The 12,527-nt window shown below is 28.9% G+C and overlaps 1 protein-coding gene across 2 annotated transcripts in view; it reads left to right on the top strand.

Moving 5' to 3' along the window:
* The window catches only part of LOC132919084 (3-phosphoinositide-dependent protein kinase 1), a 168,071-nt gene that overhangs the window by 21,812 nt on the left and 133,732 nt on the right, over positions 1 to 12,527 (top strand). For both annotated transcript variants that reach the window (XM_060980532.1, XM_060980609.1), the window contains exon 2: positions 7,684 to 7,768. The gene's annotated coding sequence lies outside the window, so the exon portion shown is untranslated. The remainder of the gene's footprint in view (positions 1 to 7,683; positions 7,769 to 12,527) is intronic.

Here is a 12,527-nt window from a genome sequence, read left to right as displayed (position 1 = left end):
ATATTAATATATCATAATAATGTAACACCCCCCTCTACCAAAATTTTTTTCTAGTTGCACCACTGTACATAAGTATAACAATAATATAACTTACAACCGAAACGAGTTGCAATATAATAAAGTTACTATACTATTGATTCAGAAGATTATCTGGAGATTTTGTATAAAACCAAAAATGTAGTTTGATTTTAATAAGCATATTAATAGTATTTATTGGACATTTGCCATACAAACTAAAGAGAAATTTAGCGTTGGCACATTATTTATTTATTTTTTTTGTATGCGTACACTTGGTCAATTTTAAATTTCAATTGTCATGGGACTAGTTAATATATTATTTTCCAAATGCGTTTTACATGTTTGTGTCGCATAATTCGCGTATATTATGCTGATATTATATTATATTATGAAAGTACTTACATAAAGTTACAATATTTACATTGTATTTCATTTAACTCGTTATTCAATTGTAATACTATTTTCTACATTTATATGTATATCAGATTTGGTACAGTTGCATACAAATAACATAATTATTCCTCACAATATTGTTTAATTATGTTTATTAAAATGATTAATTTTTGTACTATTGCCATTGCAGTGTATGCCGTGTAGTCGTGTAGATATAAGTATATTATGCTTAACTACCTTATTATGAAATATACTACAAATGAAAACGCTCTTCACTTGTTACTAATGTAGAATATAGAATAAGAAAACCGCTATATGAAGCTGCCATTCATTTAAAAGTTTATTTGATAGATATGGGTTCATAGGAGGATTATGAAAATGAATAAGAATATAAATTATTAAGTAATATTGTCTATTGAGTATTTAGTATATTAAATATCAATGTTTTCGTTCAACACGAAATAATTTATAATAATATACAAATACAATCATTAGTATATAAGAACATGTTACTGCAGTAACAACTATAATAACAGACCAAAAATGTGTATATTAGTTACACAGTAGTCAGCCATTAGCCATTAGGTATTCAGGTCCGAGTGATGTCATTGTTATTTATGTAGATTTTGTTGTCTACTCATGTCCATGCACTATTTCTGTTGTTGAATAGTTTATAATTATATTTTTAGTTATCACTTTTACTATTTTTCGAGCACATTTATTTTTAATAAGTAAAGTACTACATTACTCATATTCATGATAGGCTTTGACATAATATAATTGTATTGGTTTTATGGTTTATAATTGTTTGTGACAGGTTTCAAATTTGATTAGAGTGTGGTATCCGAGTGACGGAGAAGGGGTGGGGTATTTGGTTGCCGGAGATCCTTGCCAATTAGTTAATTTTGTACTTCGGCGCCACTGGAGTGATTAAAATGTTGATAGAGGTTAAAACATTGTTTAATCAGTAAGCATAATTCCAGAGTGAACATTTTCAAGTTAACCAAAAAAATCACATTAGTACCGTATAAGATACGCTATTATTAATAATTTTTTAGTGAAGTTCGAGTCTGATCCAGTCTCAAGTATAGTGTTTAGTTTCCATATAATATTATTTTATGGTATAAGCCTAAGCCATAACCGTAAGGCATTTAAGCTGTTTACAGGTGAAAAAATTGTTCTACAAATCAACAAGTCATATATAGAAACATTACGGTAGTAGGTGCGAATTTTCAGAAAGAGCCATTTATATACAAGTAGTCTAATATTGATTGAAAATACTCGGTAATCGTTATTGCGTATTTATACACATAGGTATCAAGTATATTATTATACGAAAAATCATCACAGGGGTTTCCTTAATCAAATTTAATATTTACGACTTCACGAGACGCCAATAATCAATTACAGATTGTTAAATACCGTGACAGGCGACAGTCGAATTGTTGTCTAGAATATTTGGTTCATGTTCATCGATAGTTGGTAACTGGTATACAGCACTTATACTAGGTAATCTTCGTTATTGAGTTTTCGGAAATACGACTTCGGAAGACAACCAACTCGTGCATAAAATACAAATATACATACTCATACATTTTTAATTAAATAACTCCAATTCAATGGGTGAAATATACCGACGAATCGTTCCTCAACGAGTCTATGGAATTCATCTCAACAAATACTTATAATAACTTCAGATGACATAAATAAATTATGAAGTCTTGTAATGTAAATATTCATGCCAACGAATCGCGTAAATTTATCAAGGTGATATTAGACATAATTCTGTAGAAAACACGACTATATAGTATTTTGTAGAATCAACTGAATATATTCTACGAATTTTAGGTATACCTAAAACACAATGTGTATTTTATTATATTTTACCATTGTAATTACCAATTTACAGTTTGGATTTTTTAGATCATAAAGGCCATATTGCACTTTCTTTCCGCCATGACGACATTGGCTGTTTAGAATTTAATGGCAGCTATTTCTTTATTTGCGTTACCTATATAACATATACTACGCACAATATCCATCATGTGGCGTTTTAAACGGTATACGTGTTTACAAGAATAAGAGGAATTCGTGTCTTACCTTTTTTTGATTTGGCATTGTTTAATGATGTTTCGAAGAATAGGAGAAAATCGTTTATATATAAACATTTATTCGGTTTGGCAATATGGACGATTACGTTTAGCTAAAGCGTAAATAGTTGACCTTAGAATTTCTCTTAACGGTAGATAGAATTTATTGTATCATGAATTATGAGTAGAACAAGGCTGATGGTGTTCTGATTTTTTAGAATCATTCTAAAGAATTTATGTATATTTTTAAATTAAATTATAATAGATTTTAATAAAAGATTACTTGGAATATTTTTTTTATTTAGTTTTATCAAATAAATATTTATATGGGTTTAGAAAAATCAGTGTTTTGAAAATTGGCAATAAATCGCTCATATTTTTTTTTATTTTTTGCCAGTGTCGGTGTATCATTATAATATATTGATTGCGTCATTACGTGGTAAATTATGTAATTATTTTATTAATTATAGTGGAATAATTTACTTATAACGGAAGAACCGCGCGCGGGGCATGCCGGTATGTGTGTACAGTTACAGATGGTGATTGAAAATCAAAAAAGTAGGTGTTCGTGTGTGTGTATATAAATATATTATAAATTTATAAAATGATATATTAATAATACCGATCAATTATCATTAAATTGAATATAAAATTGTTTAATATTAATTGTCTTAAGATGTTTAAGAAATTGTATTTATAGTTAAGTGAAATAACACGACGGGATTTTAATTAAATATAGGTAGCACGTGCTCCTGAATTTTGACATTATTTATTTCTGCATTTTTGGTTATTTTTCAGAGCATTCATATCCCGGACCATTATTATCTATATTCTATAGTGTTGAGTACCTCCTATATTATAATATTATGTAAATCGATTAAATTTTCTATATACTGGGCATTTTTTTACCGCGCAATTCAGTGCGTATACCGCGCCAGATGGTATGCGATTTCCGCCTCGTAGGTAAGTCATCGTAATTCGTAGTATATACTATATACACACACATAACATAGCATAATATTGTTACAGTCTTATGGCAACGGTTAGGTACTATTATGCGCACCAGCCGCGTCTTGGCGGGAAAACGAACGACGCGTTGTAAACGAGAAACGTGTGTTGCGCGCGCGGGCGCCGCCGCGCTCATTTCTCTCCGCGGCGTGGCGAAGACGCTCGTCCCGCGAAACGGCGGCGGCGGTGGTGGTGATGTGGTGGCGATGGCCGTGATAGCAGTGTTACTATAACACCACATTCGTAAATAATAATAATAAGACGACCGTGCGTGTGTACGACAGAGAGAGAAAGAGAGAGAAAGAGAGAGAGAGACAGTGAGTGAGAGAGAACGAGTGCGATAGAGAGCGAGTGAAAGAGTGGAACGGCCGACATCTCACGTGCATTGTGCATACACCCACTACGCATATTATATTATATATATATATATATATATGTATCCAGTAGGTAGTATATACGGCGTAGTATTAATTGTAGTGGCGGTGGCGGGGAAAGGTGTACACATAATAATAATAATATTATAATATGTATAAATGATATTACGATAATGATAACGTGCGCGGCGGAGGAGACGAGAGAAAAATGTGCCGGCGATTCCCACGGCGGCGGCTCATTCACCTGCGCGCGCGTGTCGCGTAGTAGTTCTCCCGCGCACTATACCCAACCCGCGGGGAGGTTACCGCTTCTCGTCGTATTTGTATACCGCGTTCTCCGCACAGCGACCCGTCGACGGCGGCGGACGATGAAATGTGATGATATTACCACCGCGCGACACCGCAGTCGTCGTATTATTTCAAGAAAACCGGCTTGGCCCTGGAATTTTTGGTTTTTTTTTTTTTTGGCGGGCTCTCCGACGTGGCTCCTCAAAGCAGTGTGAACAAAAACCCGTACCGACTCTCTCTCTATATATATATATACCTGTATAATATTATTGTATACTATCGGGTGCGTTTGGTATATATATATATACTTCTCTCCTATATAATATACGTACACCATCCATCCCCACGCGAGCCGGTTCCACAACAACCATTCACTGTTTTTTTTTCACAAGGCGCCAGTTTTGTGTTTTCAACATTTCATTGTGTCGATTATTTTGTATTACTATTAAAACTATTTTATTTTTACGACGGGTGTAATATTATACGCACGCTGTTGTACGACGCCCGGCTTTTGATTTTATTATTATTTTTATTTTAGTCGTTTCCTGCACGATATTCACTATTATAATATTCAAACACGATAAATTAAGCTGAACTCCTGCCGCCACGAAACATTTCCCTATTCTTCTCTAGAATAATTAATTTATTCATATCCTGAATTTTTAAATTGTTAAATGCTTATAGGTTCATAAGGATTTACCCTGCAATCGAGTTAGGTTAGATATGTGAATATATAATATATATGTATAAAAGTCAATAGAGAAAATGAAAATCACGCCCAGATTACGTTTCAATATATTTACAAATAGCAGTATGGCGCATGCCTATAAATCAACAATTCGAGAATTGGTGGTTCGACAACCATATTCGCTTAGTTCTGAAAAACAAAAACATGTAAAGACTTGTGGATCTATATACCAAATAGATATAGTAGAACCTTACCTAACCTATCCGGGTTTTAGCTGCATCACGTCTCTCTATTAAAATTAGAAAATATATGTTATTATATTGCCTATTGAGTACTAAACCTACTAAAAAATAAAGTTTAAAGTTTTATCTTTGTTTAAAAGATAACGCCATACGCATAACGGCATGACGACAACCTCTAGGTGCCCGGTGGAATTTATTATTAGTTTATTATAAGTTTATAAATACAATTTTAAGTTCCTAACTCCTGAGTACGTCCTTATCAAGACGTCATTAGTTACAAATTTACAATAGCTTTTTGTTGTATCTTGAAAGTTATAACTTATTTTACTGAATTGTTATTCGTTGGTTATCATAGTCCATTGCACATTGAATTATTTATTAGTTTTTCTAAGAAAGTGGTTGTAAGATGTGTAACTATTTAACTCGTTAAATGATGCTAGTATAAACAATTAATATTTATGTATATGGCAACCTTAATTATTAATGAGTAATGACTAATGACAGTATTTTTACTCCTTACACAATGCTGAATTTATAAACACGAAGGTATTCGGTTATTCAACATTTCAACTACAAACACAAACAATAAAAATATGAAATACTTTCCTTATTGATAATAATTGTATCAAACGTAATTTTACAAAATAAATATTTATAGTATAAAGCTCTAAAAGTTATCTTTCAATAAAAAAATTATATAAAATATTTCCAACATTATTATTATTTTTATTTTATTAATTAAAATAACCCTTGGCAGTAAGACTATATTGGGCAGTATTTGAAAAAACTATTCAAAATATCTGCAAACTAACTGTATATACAATTATATGGAACATTTAAACTTTTTAAGATCCATAATTAAGTATAAACTTACCTCATTGTACTTAGTATAAACTTTTTAATTTTTTTCCTCAATACATCTCTGCGTAATGTTGTAATAACAGGTGGGAAATTTTGAATGTCGATAATTAATAAATATATGTATGTATATACAAATAAATTATAATAAACACAATGCATTTAAAATAAAACAATGCTATTAATCCCTTTGTGTTAATTGCGAAATAATATAACACTGCATTATTCAGATTTAACATGAATTATTTAGATTTTAGATGTATAGCATTACAACACATTATACCCTTTATGTTTTTCCAAGAACGAAACCGTCTTTAAATCTATTATTCTTGCATTCTATACTTAATTTAAATAAATCTAGATTTTATTTTAGTGTTTTACTTTTTAAATCGAGTCAAAATTATAATTAGATATAACTTCGTTTCCAACATTTATCTATAGTATTTCCTGAAAATTAAATTAAATTAACTATTATATAGAATTGAACTTGTAAAGAACTGATTTCAAGTTTTCAGTTTAAATAAAAACTTACAAAGACGTTTTTTTTGATTTTTAATTTATACTTCAATTCAAAACTATATTTTCATTATACCAGGTATAAACAAGATTGATTATCTAGTAAAATCTAATTCTCATTGGATATGTACCCGATACTTACTTAATTTGAAACTCTTTTATTACATTTTTATAATTTTGAAATTTTTAGTTTTGCTCATTCATGTACGGAATACAATACTACATGTCAAAGTTAGGTCTATTAATAAAAGTGAATGTGAACAATATATATATTATATTTTGTAATTTGTTTCATATATATTTTAATCATTTGTTTTTATTACATAGCTTACTTGGGTATTCGAGCAAAGGTTTCAGTTTCAAATAATTAGACCTTCAAATAATATAATTTTTATTAAGTATTTCAGATATCATTTCAATGTGCTAAAAGACCTCTAAAAGCACAAAATATGCCCTTGGAAAATGCAATGATGTTACACAACGGATGTAACTACTTCTGATGTGAATGATAAATATAACTTATATAATATTTAATACACATTAAATTATCATGACGGAGATGTTGAAATAATTAAACAAAATAATGTTCGTTTCTCGAATGTAACGAAATTTGCGAAACTAATTATTATATTATTTCTTTTAAATATTACGCTCACAGACAACAATCCCATAAAGTACCTAAATCACAACAAAATATGAATTTTAAAAGTAAAGAGATCAACCTCAGACAAATAAGTGTCAATAATTTGTATTTAACACAATAATATAAATGTATAGCCACTGATGAAAATATATCTGTATACAATTCATATAACACACCTACTAATCTCACTGCTTTTTGATAAATATATAGGTGATATACTTAAGAAAATACCAAACCTGCATGTGTGATCTCTGTCAAACATTTGTATATTGTATGAATATTATCTAATAAAGAACCTCATTTTAATTTTAAAATGCAGTTCATCCCTCGTTTTAAAATAAAAACATGGATGCAATTCTATGAGGTTTAACAGATAATATTCATAAGTTTAAGTTTGATAATAGGTCGATTTACTCTAATAGTAAAGTTAACAGAATTAAATGGTTGTGCTAAACGTACATTTACTAAGTTTATAAGATGGCGTTAATATATAATGTGATGTGCATCTATAACATTCTATTCATTTTAACCTAAAACTTTACAAATAATATTTTACTGTTTTCAGGTTAAATTCATTATAGATTGTTGACTCGGTGTAATCCTGTTTATAATACTTCTTCCAGGTGCAAAACAAGTCAGTGTAACATTTGGTAAGTCGGCGTATTGTAATGTGTATTTTTTTTTATTTATTAGCGTTTTACGAATGAAATCACAACTAACCCAAATATCAACACAGTATTATACTTACCATGGGTGCATGTCAATTTATCATAAATAATTTACTGCACGACAATCAGTCGCAATCATTTTACCGAACGAGCGGACGACAGTTTATCGTAAATACCAATATAATGCATTGAAAAATTATTGACCGTATAATAGTTATTCAATTCGTGAATTCGTCGTTAATCGCCGATCTTATTACATTTTTGCTGAGTTAGTCACTATCTTTCGTTATACGTATGCATTCATAACTTACCATAGTATATATTATATAAAACCCTATTTTTTAATGTGATGACATGATAAAGGTATTACACGGACATTATTGGCATTGCAAAGTAGTTTTAACATTTTGTAAGCTTAAGTTTTAAGCATTCAATATTGATTAATATATTATATACGTCTGTAGACTTAATTTTTTATTTAATAATCTACGCATAACTTATTATTTGTGTATGTTTTACTAATTATATATTTTAATAATATTAAAATCGATACTGTTTTACAAGTCGCGATTAACGTTGTTACGGTGTGTTTTTATTACGACGGACTATATGTCTTGCAATCAATTATCTGCGATAAATTGTCGTGCAGTAAATTATTTACGATGAAATGACGGGATACCCAGTATTCAGTACCATAGTGAGATAGTGAGATAGTATACACTACCGCCGTGTAAGTAGTAAACGGTAATACTATACGTATAGATAGTAAGGTAGCAGTGTCTATATTATTGGTAGCAGCTGAATTCGTAATAGGCAGTAATGTTGCCTACTGTTACCGTATATATAATAATATCATAGAAAAGTATTATAGTAGGTACAATAATTTAGTTAATAGTTGTTCAATAAAACATTGTATTATGTTCTACGCGAAGTTCACCGGACCGTGTTCGGCGGTAATGGGCGTCGTCACGTGGCCGCCTCCGCGCCGATAAGCCAAGCCGCGACGGTGTCTGGTGTTTCCGGTTCGACCCGCCGCCGTGCACTGCCAAACACGGCTTCGATACTCCGTACCAGTCTTTTTGGGTTACACATCGTAACAGCGTCGGTTGTGATATTAAACGGCACATGTTTTGTACGTGAATGATAACAGAATGAACAATCGTAACAGCAGGCCCTGTTTATCGTCTTTTGGGTGCGGAAAATTGATAAATCGCGCCTTGTATAGAATAACAGCGTAATCATAGGGTGTCATGTGTTACAAGTCATTATCGTGACGTTCTAAATTTACCAAACACGTTGTCACGTTTTTGAGCGCAAAGTCAATGGATATTTGTCTATAGCTCCGGAAGTCTGGACCCACCGCACACTAATCTGCAGAGTTGTAGCTCTTACTATAGTTATATTATGCTTATGATCGCTACAGTATTCCCGAATTGTAATAATACTGTATAGTGTTTTGAATTTTCTAATTTTTTTGATAACATTTTGAATCACTTGAACCACTATTAACACTCTTCTGCGGTCCATAATAATAAATTCCAATTGAATTATTGTAATATTATAACCAATCATATTATTTGATCTTTAAAAATATTATAATAATATGAATAATATAATGATTGTACCACCCCTAGGTTACATCGGGCACACAGTACACAGGTTACGCATTTGTAGAGATACTTAAAATAATAGAAAATATTTTGGTTATTTTGAACTATTTTTAGACATTGGAAATATTTAAATAATTTTTTTTTAGTTAAACAAAAGGTTTCATAATAGTACAGATAACCTGATCCTGATGTTTTTTGCATCGGCGTATATTATTATTATTTATAGTTTATAGCCAATAATATTTTAATACATGTAAATAATAAATATGATGCTATATATAAACTATCTTTAGAAACATATTCCGATTCTCTGGTTTCCTTTGATTTTTCATGTACAATTATTATTTATTTAACATTAAATTCAAATTTAGCACATTACTTTTCAGTTATGTTAGCCTTAATATTTACAATATACAGTAGAAGCCAGTTACTGGTTTTTTTTTTTGATTATTTTAGTAGGTACACCGTACATCATTAAGTTTAAATAAGTTTTCTTGATTCAATGTTATGAGGACGTTGAACATTTTAAAGTTGTAATATTTATATAGCTATAAACCTATAACTCGCATTAAAATTATAATATTAATAAAGGCATCATATGATATGTCCTCGATAATATTCTTACCTTTAAGTTTAATAATAGGTAAATTGACTCTTATTGAATATTAAAGCTAATAAAAATCACATAAAATGTGTTCTGCTGAATGTAAATTTGCTATGATATACATTGTACGTTAATAAGACAAAAACAACACATGCGAATATAACATCTTCTTACAGAAACTGTTTGATAGACATGAAATGAAAGAAATGCTTTAAAGTTTAAACATCTATTCTATTTTTCAACATTTAAAATTTGAATCACATATTTTTTTTTTAATTAAAAAAATATATGAAGTGATGATTTTAAAATTGCTCATAGAATTTTAATAGGAAGCGATTAACGGAAAAAACTTGCCAAAAGGTTCAGCATTGTGTATTAAATGTGCACATGACGATATTACATAATCTATGACCCGTGTTGATTTTTGGTGTTGAAATATACCAACTACACGACATTTTTCATAAGCTTAAAACCACGTGTTTTTTTTATTACGCTAACATTAAACTATAAAACAAAATATTTACCAAAAAAATAATCTTTGAAATGATTTAGATATATATAAGCAGGTATTATAATAAAAATTAAATAATTTCACTTATTTAAATGCAAGTATATAAATTTATAACTTTTAAATTATAATTAAACTTTCTAAAACATTTGTAAACAACTAATTGAATAATAAAAAAAAAATTATAATTAAATCATTTTTCAATAATAGGTATTTGGTACATGACATATAACATTCATAACAATATCAAATTGAATGAAATACATTATTATCAATCAAATGTTGCAAATTTAAAATACAAATATTTATTAGAAGTATGTACGTTTAAAATATAAATATTAAAAGAGTTTTGTTCCCCGTTTAGCTACAATTTCTTAAAAAACAACATATAAATCCTGGGCGTATTATATCCTCAATCCTCATATATATACATTAGCATGTTTGGCCCACATAATTTTTCAAACAGATATTATATCTTGTTTTGTTTTTACTGTAAAAACTATAATAATATTACTGTATTTGAATTGTTTTGAAGTTATTAGTCTAAATTAATTAATATAGTTTAAAATTATCAATGGTGTCTGGCGATAATACTACAACCATGGTCCATGATTACATGTGTATACACACCTCTTTAGTAACCAGTATGCTCTTCGATCACCCTTGAATACAATGCATGTCCTATCCATTCATATTATATAATCTATGGGCAATCTATACCATCTCATAAAGCCATATTATGAACAAATACTCAAGACCTAGTCAGAGTCTATAGTACGCTTATTATTTTGTCCCCGTTGTTGGATAATATATGGTCGGAATACCGGCTTTGGATTTTTCTTAAGTATAATAATTATAAATACGATAAAATATTATAATTTAATTTTTAAATCAAGTTATTTTATTGTACTTTTATAGCATTTTGTTGCTGTTGTTGTATTTCTTTTATAATCTTCCAATTAAAAACAATATTTTATATGTAAATATAACTAGTATTTACCGTTTGTTTTTTAAAATTATTGAAATTTGAAATTATAAAATTTCGATGACCTTTATATAACTTTATTTTGCTACTGTTTAATTCCACTAGAAAACCTATCTGACTGATTTTCCAGATTGTGCAGCAACTATATAAGTCCTTTAAAAATATTAATTGACCTGCTAAAAATATATTAGTGTGCCAATCTATATATACTATATAATATAATAATATGTACATCCATTTATTTTTCATATATTATATAAATCCATACATAAATATTATTTATAAAAATATTTTATATGCTGTCACTATAATTATACTATATATAGGTAGTATCATTAAAATTAATTATGTCTAGTTTTTTAGTTTTTAATCTGCGTTATAGTTGATACGGCTAATTAACTATGAAAACAATTTTAAGACGGGAAAATATTATTTGTTTTGATTTTAAAACGACAAGGTAAAATTTTAAAATTGGCTTAAAACTGTAATAATTCTGATATACGAGGTCTTCATAATTGTATCTTATGTTGACTAACAATATCCATGTGTGATACAACTATTAATATTAATTTTATTTTAAAAACCTAAGGAATTAGTACTTAATCAGTATTATAACATTGTCAACAATTATAATGATATTAGGTATGTTTAATGCTATAAGATGAGTTTAAACTTTAAATTATACCTATTTAATAAATTGCATTATAAATTTTCATGATCAGACGGCGCGTATAATAAAAAAAAAATTTCAACTGTATACTGTATTATCTTATACATATATTTATTATATTAGTAACAGATAAACTAAAAAAAAAAATAGAACGCGTTTTATCAAAAAACAAAATTGTCTTATATGAATTTATTTTTATAAATACTTTGAATTGTTCTTAATGCCGATAAATGCTAAAATAAAATTACAAAATATTATAGAACACTATTTTTAATGCAAAAATATACAATAAAAATTAATTTATCGATATTCTCAAAATACTTTTAATAGAAAACATCATCATAACAATTTGTATCCATTAATC

Source organism: Rhopalosiphum padi, chromosome 1 (assembly GCF_020882245.1).
Source record: "Rhopalosiphum padi isolate XX-2018 chromosome 1, ASM2088224v1, whole genome shotgun sequence".
Lineage (NCBI taxonomy): Eukaryota > Metazoa > Arthropoda > Insecta > Hemiptera > Aphididae > Rhopalosiphum > Rhopalosiphum padi.
This window is presented reverse-complemented; position numbering and strand designations above follow the sequence as displayed.